The 13340-nt window shown below is 41.0% G+C and overlaps 2 pseudogenes; both read left to right on the top strand.

Annotated features, from left to right (window-relative positions):
• The first annotated feature begins 6585 nt into the window (after positions 1-6585).
• On the top strand, positions 6586-8026 carry LOC125512288 (annotated as a pseudogene).
• Positions 8027-11400: 3374 nt separating this feature from the next.
• LOC125516838 lies at positions 11401-12762 on the top strand (annotated as a pseudogene).
• Positions 12763-13340: the final 578 nt, after the last annotated feature.

Raw genomic sequence — 13340 nt, 5'->3', positions numbered from 1 at the left:
ACGAGGCTAATCAATGGGCTATGGAGATGCCCACCGATTGATGTTAATGCAAGGAGTAGGGATTGCCATGCAACGGATGCACTAGAGCTATAAATGTATGAAAGCTCAACAAAAGAAACTAGTGGGTGTGCATCCAACTTGCTTGCTCACAAAGACCTAGGGCACTTGAGGAGGCCCATTGTTGAAATATACAAGCCAAGTTCTATAATGAAAAATTCCCACTAGTATATGAAAGTGATAACATGAGAGACTCTCTACCAAAAAGATCATGGTGCTACTTTGAAGCACAAGTGTGGTAAAAGGATAGTAACATTGTCCCTTTTCTCTTTTTCTCTCATTTTTTGGGCCTTTTCTTTTTTTATGGACTTTCTTTTTTGGGGCCTTCTCTTTTTTTATGGCATTTCTTTTTTTTATTCCTCACTTGGGACAATGCTCTAATAATGATGATCATCACACTTCTATTTATTTACAACTCAATGATTACAACTCGATACTAGAACAAAGATGACTCTATATAAATGCCTCTGGCGGTGTACCAGGATATGCAATGAACCAAGAGTGACATGTATGAAAGAATTATGAACGGTGGCTTTGCCACAAATACTATGTCAATACATGATCATGCTAAGCAATATGACAATGATGAATGTGTCATGATGAACGGAATGATGGAAAGTTGCATGGCAATATATCTCGGAATGGCTATGGAAATGCCATAATAGGTAGGTATGGTGGCTGTTTTGAGGAAGATATAAGGAGGTTTATGTGTGAAAGAGCGTATCATATCACGGGGTTTGGATGCACCGGCGAAGTTTGCGCCAACTCTCAATGTGAGAAAGGGCAATGCACGGTACCGAAGAGGCTAGCAAGGATGGAAGGGTGAGAGTGCGTATAATCCATGGACTCAACATTAGTCATAAAGAACTCACATACTTATTGCAAAAATCTACAAGTCATCAAAAACCTCGGCACTACGCGCATGCTCCTAGGGGGATAGATTGGTAGGAAAAGACCATCGCTCGTCCCCGACCGCCACTCATAAGGAAGACAATCAAATAACACCTCATGTTTCAAATTTGTTGCATAACGTTTACCATACGTGCATGCTACGGGACTTGCAAACCTCAACACAAGTATTTCTCAATTTCACAACTACTCAACTAGCACGACTTTGATATTATTACCTCCATATCTCAAAACAATCATCAAGCATCAAACTTTTCTTAGTATTCAACACACTCATAAGAAAGTTTTATTATTAATCTTGCATACCAAGCATATTATGATTTTAAGCAAATTACCAAGATATTAAGACTCTCAAAATAATCTAAGTGAAGCATGAGATATCAATAGTTTCTATAAACCGAATTCACCACCGTGCTCTAAAAGATATAAGTGAAGCACTAGAGCAAAACTATAAAGCTCAAAAGATATAAGTGAAGCATATAGAGTATTCTATCAAATTCAAAATTATGTATGGCTCTCTCAAAAGGTGTGTACAGCAAGGATGATTGTGGTAGACTAACAAGCAAAGACTCAAATCATAAAAGACGCTCCAAGAAAAACACATATCATGTGGTGAATAAAAATATAGCTCCAAGTAAAGTTACCGATAGAAGTAGACGAAAGAGGGGATGCCTTCCAGGGCATCCCCAAGCTTTGGCTTTTAGGTGTCCTTATATTATCTTGGGGGTGCCATGGGCATCCCCAAGCTTAGGCTCTTGCCACTCCTTGTTCCATAATCCATCAAATCTTTACCCAAAACTTGAAAACTTCACAACACAAAACTTAAAGTAAAAAATCTCGTGAGCTCCGTTAGCGAAAGAAAACAAAAGACCACTTCAAGGTACTATAATGAACTCATTCTTTATTTATATTGGCGTTAAACCTACTGTATTCCAACTTCTCTATGGATTATAAACTATTTTACTAGCCATAGATTCATCAAAATAAGCAAACAACACACGAAAAACAGAATCTGTCAAAAATAGAACAGTCTGTAGTAATCTGTAGCTAGCGCAAGATCTGGAATCCCAAAAATTCTAAAATAAATTTCTGGACGTGAGGAATTTATCTATTAATCATCTGCAAAAAGAATTAACTAAATATCAATAAAAATGACAGCAGTTCTCGTGAGCGCTAAAGTTTCTGTTTTTTACAGCAAGTTCAACAAGACTTTCCCCAAGTCTTCCCAACGGTTCTACTTGGCACAAACACTAATTAAACACAAAAAGACAAAACCAAAACAGAGGCTAAATAATTTATTTATTACTAAACAGGAGCAAAAAGCAAGGAATAAAAATAAAATTGGGTTGCCTCTCAACAAGCGCTATCGTTTAACGCCCCTAGCTAGGCATAACAAGCAAGAATAGATCTAGGTATTGCCATCTTTGGTAGGCAATCCATAAGTGGATCTCATGATAGATTCATATGGTAATTTTATTTTCTTTCTATGGAAGTGTTCCATGCCCTTTTTTAATGGAAATTGAAATCTAATATTCCCTTCCTTCATATCAACAATTGCACCAACCGTTATAAGGAAAGATCTACCGAGAATAATAGGGCAAGAAGGATTGCAATCTATATCAAGAACGATAAAATCTACGGGCACATAATTCCTATTTGCAACAATAAGAACATCATTAATTCTTCCCATAGGTTTCTTAATAGTGGAATCCACAAGATGCAAGTTTAGAGAGCAATCATCAAAATCACGGAAATCTAGCAAATCACACAAAGTTTTGGGAATAGTAGAGACACTAGTACCCAAATCACACAAAGCATAAAACTCATAATCTTTAATTTTAATTTTAATAGTAGGTTCCCACTCACCATAAAGTTTTCTAGGTATAGAAACTTTCAACTCAAATTTTTCTTCATAAGATTGCATCAAGGCATCAACGATATGTTCGGTAAAGACTTTATTTTGACTATAAGCATGAGGAGATTTTAGCAAGGATTGCAAGAAGGAAATACAATCAATTAAAGAGCAATTTTCATAATTAAATTCCTTGAAATCCAATATGGTGGGTTTAGCATCATCTAGGGTTTTATTTCTTTTAATACCACTTTTATCAATTTCACCATCAAGATATAATACTCCGAATTTTTAGAACGCCTTCTAGGTAAAGGTGGATCATATTCAGTCCCATCATTATCAAGATTAATATTGAAAAACAAAGATTTAATAGGGGACACATCAATAACTTTTAGATCTTCATCTTGATTTTCATAGGAATCCGGTTTAGCGGCCATCTTATTGACTAAGGTAGCTTGCATATCCGAAATTTCAGCAGTTAATTTTTCAAGACGAGCAATTTGGGATCTTATACCATCAAATTCTTTAGACATATCATCGAGCTCTTTATTCATATAACTCATAAAACCTTTTTGTTCCTTAAGCTCATTTCTAACGAAATTATTATGCTCAAATTGCAAAACCATAAATTTCCTGATGTTGTTTTCGATCTCCTCTAACCTTTTAAGGTGAAGATCACCGAATCTAGGAAGAGCCATCGCGACAAACAAGCAATCCAACACACGAGCAAACAAAAAGCAAATGGGAAAAATGAGGCAAATAGAGAGGGAGGGAGGATAGAGAGAGAGGGCGAATAAAACGGCAAGGGTGAAGTGGGGGAGAGGAAAACGAGAGGCAAATGGAAAATAATGTAATGCAGGAGATAGGGATTGTGATGGGTAGTTGGTATGTTGACTTTTGCGCAGACTCCTCGGCAACGGCACCAGAAATTCTTCTTGCTACCTCTTGAGCACTGCGTTGGATTTCCCCGAAGAGGAGAGGATGATGCAGCAAAGTAGTGTAAGTATTTCCCTCAGTTTTTGAGAACCAAGGTATCAATCCAGTAGGAGGCTACGCGCGAGTCCCTCGTACCTACACAAAAACAATAGCTCAACACAACCAACGTGCTTAGGGGTTGTCAATCCCTTCATGGTCACTTACGAAAGTGAGATCTGATAGAGATGATAAATAATATTTTTGGTATTTTTGGTATAGAGATGCAAAGTAAAAAAGTAAAAGGAAAAGTAAAAGCAAAGCAATAATAAACTGATGGAGATTGATATGATAAGAAAGAGACCCGGGGGCCATAGGTTTCACTAGTGGCTTCTCTCAAGAGCATAAGTATTCTACGGTGGGTGAACAAATTACTGTTGAGCAATTGACAGAATTGAGCATAGTTATGAGAATATCTAGGTATGATCATGTATATAGGCATCACGTCTGAGACAAGTAGACCGACTCCTGCCTGCATCTACTACTATTAATCCACTCATCGACCGCTATCCAGCATGCATCTAGACTATTAAGTTAAAAACAGAGTAACGCCTTAAGCAAGATGACATGATGTAGAGGGATAGTTTCATGCAATATGATAAAAAAAAACCCCATCTTGTTATCCTCGATGGCAACAATATAATACGTGCCTTGCTGCCCCTTGTGTCACTGGGAAAGGACACCGCAAGATCGAGCCCAAAGCTAAGCACTTCTCCCATGGCAAGTACAACCAATCTAGTAGGCCAAACCAAACTAATAATTCGAAGAGACTTGCAAAGATAACCAATCATACATAAAAGAATTCAGAGAAGATTCAAATATTATTCATAGATAGACTTGATCATAAACCCACAATTCATCGGTCTCAACAAACACACCGCAAAAATAAGATTACGTCGAAAAGATCTCCACAAGAGAGGGGGAGAACATTGTATTGAGATCCAAAAAGAGAGAAGAAGCCATCTAGCTACTAACTATGGACCCATAGGTCTAAAGTAAACTACTCACACTTCATCGGAGGGGCTTGGATGATGATGTAGAAGCCCTCCGTGATCGATGCCCCCTCCGGCGGAGCTCCGGAACAGGCCCCAAGATGGGATCTCGTGGATACAGAAAGTTGCGGTGGTGGAATTAGGTTTTTGGCTCCGTCCCCGATCGTTTGGGGGTGCGTAGGTATATATAGGAGGAAGGGTCGGTGGAGCTTCAAGGGGCCCACGAGGCAGGGGGTGCGCCCTAGGGGGGCGCCCTCCACCCTCGTGACCGCCTCGTGGCTTTCTTGACGGAGGGTCCAAGTCTCCTGGATCTTATGTGATGAGAAAATCTCCGTTTGATATTCCGTTTCTCCGAAACACTTAAATAGGCAAAAAAACAGCAATTTTGGGCCGGGCCTCTGATTAATAGGTTAGTCCCAAAAATAATATAAAAGTGGAAAATAAAGCCCAATATAGTCCAAAACATTAGATAATATAGCATGGAGCAATCAAAAATTATAGATACGTTGGAGACGTATCAGATAACAATGTCCTAAGAAATCCGGATAAAAGTTAGTTGGAATGGACATGTTTAACTAAATCTAAATGCATATATACTTTGAGGGGGAGTTCAATCCATACAGCTGCATTGTTGCTATTTTTTAAAATTCTCGGCTATATGGAAATTGATATTCTTTTCAGGTCTCAGTGCTGATATAAAAATAACAGTTACAAAGACCTGAAAATTTAATCATACAATAAATATGTGACCAGCATGCAGTTCTAATTTTAATTTGGTAGAGATTATTAGTTTTAGTTTGCAAGAAATATACTTATATGGGTTTTGCAAAATTCTTTCCAAGCTTATGGGGTCGTGAATCTCATGGACGAGGGCCTCGCCGCTTCCGAACCCGGCCCATCCGTCTCCAAGCGGGCTCGGTTTATGGCGCCGCACGCATCCAGTAGCTCAGGTGCTGACGCTGAGATGGAGATCTGAGCACTAGTCTCGATGGCCAGCGGACTCTACCCGTTGTCATGGGCGGAGGCGCTCAGCTGCCTCGCTGCGGTCCTCAAGAAGGCGAATGCTGGCGGCGGGGTTGTGGAGTGCTGCTACGCTTGCGCGGAGAAATTGCTGAGGGGCGAGGACGAGGGTATCAGGTTGGCAGTTGTGTGATTGGTGAGATTTTGTCATTTATGGGTACTTGTGTTTTCTTTTGTGCTACTGTATGCTTTTGAGAGTTACATATGAGGAATTGAGGGGATCTCCTGTCTTCACTGGATAGGTTGGCCTTTGTGCGGAGAAGTTTTCCATGAGAGAGGAGTTGGGTGGTGATGGTGACCAAATGGACTGGGTTATCCTACATGTATGGTTTGCACTTCGCGCTGGATTTGGTGTTCATGAACGGTAGGATCAACTAGCTGAGTGTGGGCCTAGTGTTAATGTGATACCGACATTATTATTTAGCCTAATACTTCTATTTCTATATGTCAATTCCAGGCTACTAAAATTTGGAATGAATAGTTATACGACATGCCCATAACTGATACTGGGAGCGGTGTTCTTGTTTTTTACTTAGAAGACCTGTATTTTCGGCAATTTACCTTTCTGTTCTTATCACCAGAAATCCTTTTGACCAGGTGAAAGTACTCATGGCAAATGAGATTTACTACTGAAACATGCAGTTTGTGATGCACACAATAAGAAAGATGCATCTAATCATGCTTGTGCATTTAATATTTGTATATTACAAGTTTTACTCCACTGACCACTGTAATGATAACTGCTTTGTTTCCCCTTTGGACTTCTCTATTCAGCTTAGCTCCATGGCCAGGGACATGTGTACAGAAGTAAGAATTGAAGCATTCAACGCACTTGCCAAAATCCAGAGAGTATCTGAAGGTGTTTTGCTTCAGTCGTTGTCTAAGAAGATCATAAAAACTAACACTGGGAGTGCCTCTAGCATCAAAGGGAAAAAACTACCACCTAAATTATCATTCCGCTGTGCTGCTGGCATATTTGCGCAAGGGGTTCAAGATGAATTCAATCAGTTCAGGTCATTCTATTATACCACATAATTCCTCTTAACATCCCGTGTCTTTTGTTTATTGTTCTATATGTTCTCCCTATAGGTCCGAACAGTTGCATGTAAAACGCTAGGAGCTCTTGCAAAGCTTTCAAACCAATATGCACAGAAGGCCTTGGACTTGTTGATGGACATGATGAATGATGATACAGAAGCAGTTAGACGGCAAACTTTGCAGACATTGTTTGATATGTCAACATATGGATGTTTGAGCATGCAGGAGAAGCACATGCACATGGTACTAATTATCAATATAATGTATCTCGTGTAAGCTAGATGTATGAATTGGTTTTTTATTTGTAATTAACTGTGCTAGATGCTAAATTTGGTAACCTTATGCCTCCTGTTGCTTTTGCAGTTCCTTGGCATATTGATGGATGCCAATGTCGTAGTTTGAAATGCAGCACACAAGATCCTAGGGCCAGTGAATCTGCCTAAACTTCAAATGTTTAAATCTGCACTTGATGGTCTCGTTGCAGGTTTGGAGAAAAATCCAAACGTATGTTAGTGCAGAACAATCACCATGCTTCACAATTATCTCTCCCTTGCTATTCTGATCTTTGCTTGAACATTTTCTAGATGAATTATTCGTGTAGTCAATGTAACACGGAGCCTCAATTATCCTGCTAAATTATACTTTGAGTTTCATTCAGCGTATGGAATATTGCTTAATCTATAATTATTTGAGTCTTTGTGCCTATGACCTCAATTTTGTGGTAACTGACTCTTTTCTTCTATGTTGCGACCGTATTTATCATATGCAGGATCAAGATATATATGGCGTTCTGTTTTCCATTGGCAAGAATCATGGGAGCTTTTCAGCCAATATAGCCAAACATTTAGCCAAAGAGGTGTTTCTCCATTGCTTACTTCCAATTTTTTCTACATGCTAATGTTCTATATAAAATGTATGTTTTCACTTTCAGTATTGTTGCTGCACTGATTCTTTTTGTTTGCGCGGTTCTTTCAAGTTCGGTATATACTAGAAAGGAGGTACCATCTCAAGTTCGGTAGTGTGTACCCATGTTCTTATTTTCTGTCAGTCGTATGCAATTTGAGAATATTCCAAGCTATCAACCTAAAATAATAGCAATGAATGCATCTATATTTGCAGGCTGCTAAGTAATTTGTAACGATGAAGTCTACTCAACCCCAACTGTAGATTTCTTTTTTAGCCAAGTAATACTTTATGGATTTGTTGCATATTTATAGTTTGATTTAGGAAAACTGAATCTAGAAGGCAAAGAGCATATTTAATTTATATATATATTTGGAAGATCATATTAATATACATTATCCTCATGAGCCAAATGTTTTAAGCACTGTGTAATACCTATCCTATAAGATACACTTGATTATGTGGGCTTACCCTACCGCCAAGGTGGTGTTTTTTCTCGTCACAGAAACTTTGCCGCCCCCTACCGCCATGTGCTCTGGCGATAGGATCCAGCAACCTACCGCCACACGCTCTGGCGGTAGGGTTTGAGCCTACCGCCAAGGGGTTGAGTTTTTTCATCACAGAAACTATGCCCCTCCTACCGCCATGGGCTCTGGCGGTAGGGTCCAGCAACCACCGCCAGGGTGTGTGGCGGTAGGTTTAAAAATAGAGGCCTCCCTCCGTTCTATCCGTCATCTCAGCACAACAGTTTATAAATAAAAATCATCACATAGATTGCTGACAAATCACACAAATTGCTGACAAACTAAAGTTCTCATGACACCTTGCAAACATCTCCACACCAAATTCAATACAAATGGCAAATTCATTCACGACAAGTTCGCGGCACATGGCTTCATGCATTAGTACTACATAGTTCATGATAAATTTGGCATGGCTTCATCCGGTTACATGACGAGTCCACCGAAGCGAAGGCTTTACTGAGTCGTACGGGGCCATTTCCCCTTCTTGTCACGTGCCTCATCCTCCTCTTGTGCCTTGCGAGCCTTTGCAAGCTTTCTTGTCCTCTCCTCACGAGAAAGATTCATTTTGCGTGCCCTCTCCTCCTCGCCTTGCTTCCGCTCCATCCTCTCTTTCTGACGACGCTATTCCTCCAAGCCTATTTGAAACCATTCTTCAAACAGCCGCTGGCGCCTAAGAAAATCTTCATATTTGTCCTTTTGGACAACTTTTGGCACTTCATGACCTATCCAGGTAAAGTACTTCCATAGAGGAGGCGGTGAGTGCATATAAAATGGATGTTAGTGTTGACACACATTTTGGAGTAAGATGTTACTTCTCTAGCATACCGGTGGAAGGTCATAGGCGTTAGTTGGAAGGTCATAGGCATTAGGGCCCACAAACCAGCCCCTTATCCACCTTATCCACCACCCAGGACCCTACCGCCAGAGCCCATGGTGGTAGGCCCTTTTCCACGTCAGCACGAGCCGACGACCGTCAGTCGCCGTCAAGGGACCTACCGCCAGAGCCCATGGCGGTAGTATGTGTAAACCTACCGCCACCCCCTGGTGGTAGGCAATAGGGTCAGATCCCGAAATATTTCCAAAGGGGAACCAGAAGCCAGCGCGCGGCGGATTTGCGGAAGCCATCCCTACTCGTCCGTCCTCCCGCTATCTCCTGCCGTCTTGCGCCGCGCCCGCTCCCCGCCTGCGCATCTTGCATCACGGCCATCTCCTCCCTCTCTGCACTCCGTGGGCGTCTTGTCCTCTGCCACAGCCCTCTCGAGATCCCCACCGCCGTCGTAGCCCTGCCCCATTCCTCGCGGCCTCCTGCTCCTCTACGCTGCGTACTGCCAGGCTCTGCCCGCCCCCTCCCGGCCCACCCCTCCGCGGCCTACCTACATCGATGTCGGCCGTTCTCGCATGGAGAAGGCACAATGGGCACCACCGCCGACACCGCGGCAGTCCAGTTCCACCACCGCTGGTAGGTCCTCTGCCAATACACCGACGAACTGGTGATCTTATATGCTTTTGATTCTACGGTTGATCTCAGTAATCACAAGGCCTATGCTCATTTAGACCATGTAGCAGACAGCAATGCCCCTACAGGATTAGGATTTAGGAAGGCAAAAAAAATTTAGGATTGTAGTCTAAAAGACCATGAAGAAACATATGCAGTAGATGAGTATTGATTAGTATCATTCCATGAATAAAGGGCACAAGGCCATCCGTCCATTATCCTTGTCCCATTTTGTAAAGTAAGTTAGGCGGCCACTACCGTTGAGAATAAACATAGATATGCCCCTTAGAAAACTCTATGCTAGCTCCTGTGTTTTGTAGTATTGCACTAAATTATTTCCATCAACTGTTTGGATAACAATGTCCTAAGCAATCTGGATAAAAGTTAGCTGGAATGAACATGTGTAACTAAATCTATATGCATATATACTTTGAGAAGGAGTTCAATCCATACAGCTGCATTGTTGCTATGTTTATATTAAATTCTCAGCTATATGGAAATTGATACTTCTTTTCAGGTCTTTGTGCTGATATCAGAATAACAGTTACAAAGACCTGGAAATTTAATCATACAGTAAATATGTGACCAGCATGCAGTTCTAATTTTTACTTGCTAGAGATTATTAGTTTTAGTTTGTAAGAAATATACTTATATGGGTTTTGCAAAATGCTTTCCAAGCTTATGGGGTCGTGAATCTCATGGACGAGGGCCTCGCCGCTTCCGAACCCGGCCTGTCCGTCTCCAAGCGAGCTCGATTTATGGGGCCGCACGCATCCAGTAGCTCAGGTGCTGACCCTGAGATGGAGATCCGAGCACTAGTCTCGGTGGCCAGCGGACTCTACCCGTTGTCATGGGCGGAGGTGCTCAGCGGCCTCGCTGCGGTCCTCAAGAAAGTAAATGTCGGCGGCGGAGTTGTGGAGTGGTGCTACGCTTGCACGGAGAAATTGCTTAGGGACGAGGATGAGGGTGTCAGGTTGGCAGCTATGCGATTGGTGAGATTTTGTCATTTATGGGTACTTATGTTTTCTTTTGTGCTGTTGTATGCTTTTGAGAGTTACATATGAGGAATTGAGGAGATCTCCTATCTTCGGTGGATAGGTTGGCCTTTGTGCGGAGAAGTTTGCCATGAGAGAGGAGTTGGTTGGTGATGGTGACCAAATGGACTAGGTTATCCTACATGTATGGTTTGCACTTCGCGCTGGATTTGGTGTTCATGAACGGTAGGATCAACTAGCTGAGTGTGGGCCTAGTGTTAATGTGATACCGACATTTTTATTTATCCTAATACTTCTGTTTCTATATGTCAATTCCAGGCTACTAAAGTTTGGAATGAATAGTTACACGACATGACCATAACTGTTACTGGGAGCGATGTTCTTGTTTTTTACTTAGAAGAATTGTATTTTCGGCAATTTACCTTTCTGTTCTTATCACCAGAAATCCTTTTGACAAGGTGAAGTACTCATGGCAAATGAGATTTACTACTAAAACATGCAGTTTGTGATGCACACAATAAGAAAGATGCATCTAATCATGCTTGTGCATTTAATATTTGTATATTACAAGTTTTACTCCACTGACCACTGTAATGATAACTGCTTTGTTTCCCCTTTGGACTTCTCTATTCAGCTTAGCTCCATGGCCAGGGACATGTGTACAGAAGTAAGAATTGAAGCATTCGACGCACTTGCCAAAATCCAGAGAGTATATGAAGGTGTTTTGCTTCAGTCGCTGTCTAAGAAGATCATAAAAACTGACACTGGGAGTGCCTCTAGCATCAAAGGGAAAAAACTACCACCTAAATTATCATTCCCCTGTGCTGCTAGCATATTTGCGCATGGGGTTGAAGATGAATTCTATCAGGTCAGGTCATTCTCTTATACCACATAATTCCCCTTAATGTCCCGTGTCTTTTGTTTATTGTTCTATATGTTCTCCCTACAGGTCCGAACAGTTCCATGTAAAACACTGGGAGCTCTTGCAAAGCTTTCAAATCAATATGCACATAAGGCCTTGGACTTGTTGATGGACATGATGAATGAGATACAGAAGCAGTTAGACTGCAAACTTTGCAGACACTGTTTGATATGGCAACATATGGATGTTTGAGCATGCTGGAGAAGCACATGCACATGGTACTAATTATCAATATAATGTATCTCGTGTAAGCTAGATGTATGAATTGGTTCTCTATTTGTAATTAACTGTGCTAGATGCTAAATTTGGTAACCTTATGCCTCCTGTTGCTTTTGCAGTTCCTTGGCATATTGATGGATGCCAATGTCGTAGTTCGAAATGCAGCACGCAAGATCCTAGGGCAAGTGAATCTGCCTAAACTTCGAATGTTTAAATCTGCACTTGATGGTCTCATTGCAGGTCTGGAGAAAAATCTGGAGGTATGTTAGTGCAGAACAATCACCATGCTTCACAATTATCTCTCCCTTGCTATTCTGATCTTTGCTTGAACATTTTCTAGATGAATTATTCGTGTAGTCAATGTAACACGGAGCCTCGGTTATCCTGCTAAATGTTAATATGAATTTCATTCAGCGTATAGAATATTGCTTACTCTATAATTGCTTCAGTTTTGTTGTAACTGACTCTTTTCTTCTATGTTGCGACCATATTTATTATATGCAGGATCAAGATATATATGGCGTTCTGTTTTCCATTGGCAAGAATCATGGGAGCTTTTCAGCCAAGATAGCCAAACATTTAGCCAAAGAGGTGTTTCTCCATTGCTTACTTCCAATTTTGTCTACATGCTAATGTTCTATATAAAATGTATGTTTTCACTTTCAGTATTGCCGCTGCACTGATTCTTTATGTTTGCGCGGTTCCTTCAAGTTCGGTATATACTAGAAAGGAGGTACCATCTCAAGTTCGGTAGGGTGTACCCATGTTCTTATTTTCTGTCAGTCCTATGGAATTTGAGAATATTCCAAGCTATCAACCTTAAATAATAATAATGAATGCATCTATTTGCAGGCTGCTATGTAATTTGTAATGATGAAGCCTACTCAACCCCAACTGTAGATTTCTTTTTAGCCAAGTAATTCTTTAAGGATTTGTTGCATATTTATAGTTTGATTTAGGACAACTGAATCTGGATGGCAAAGAGCATATTTAATTCATATATATATATATATTTAGAAGATCACATTAATATACATTATCCTTGTGAGCCAAATGTTTGAAGCCCTGTGTAACACCTATCCTATAAGATAGACCTGATTATGTGAGCTTACCCTACCGCCAAGGTGGTGTTTTTTCTCATCATAGAAACTTTGCCGCCCCCTACCGCCATGAGCTCTGGCGGTAGGATCCAGCAACCTACCGCCACAGGCTCTGGGGGTAGGGTTTGAGCCTACCGCCAAGGGGTTGATTTTTTCCGTCACAGAAACTATGCCCCCCTACCGCCATGGGCTCTGCCGCTAGGGTCCAGCAACCTACCGCCAGGGTGTGTGGCGGTTGGTTTAAAAACAGAGGACTTCCTCTATTCTATCCGTCATCTCAACACAACAGCTTATAAATAAAAATCATCACATAGATTGCTGACAAATAACACAAATTGTTGA

Source organism: Triticum urartu, chromosome 6 (assembly GCF_003073215.2).
Source record: "Triticum urartu cultivar G1812 chromosome 6, Tu2.1, whole genome shotgun sequence".
Classification (NCBI taxonomy): domain Eukaryota; kingdom Viridiplantae; phylum Streptophyta; class Magnoliopsida; order Poales; family Poaceae; genus Triticum; species Triticum urartu.
The sequence above is the reverse complement of the archived record's forward strand: the minus strand, read 5'-3'. Positions and strand labels throughout refer to the sequence as shown.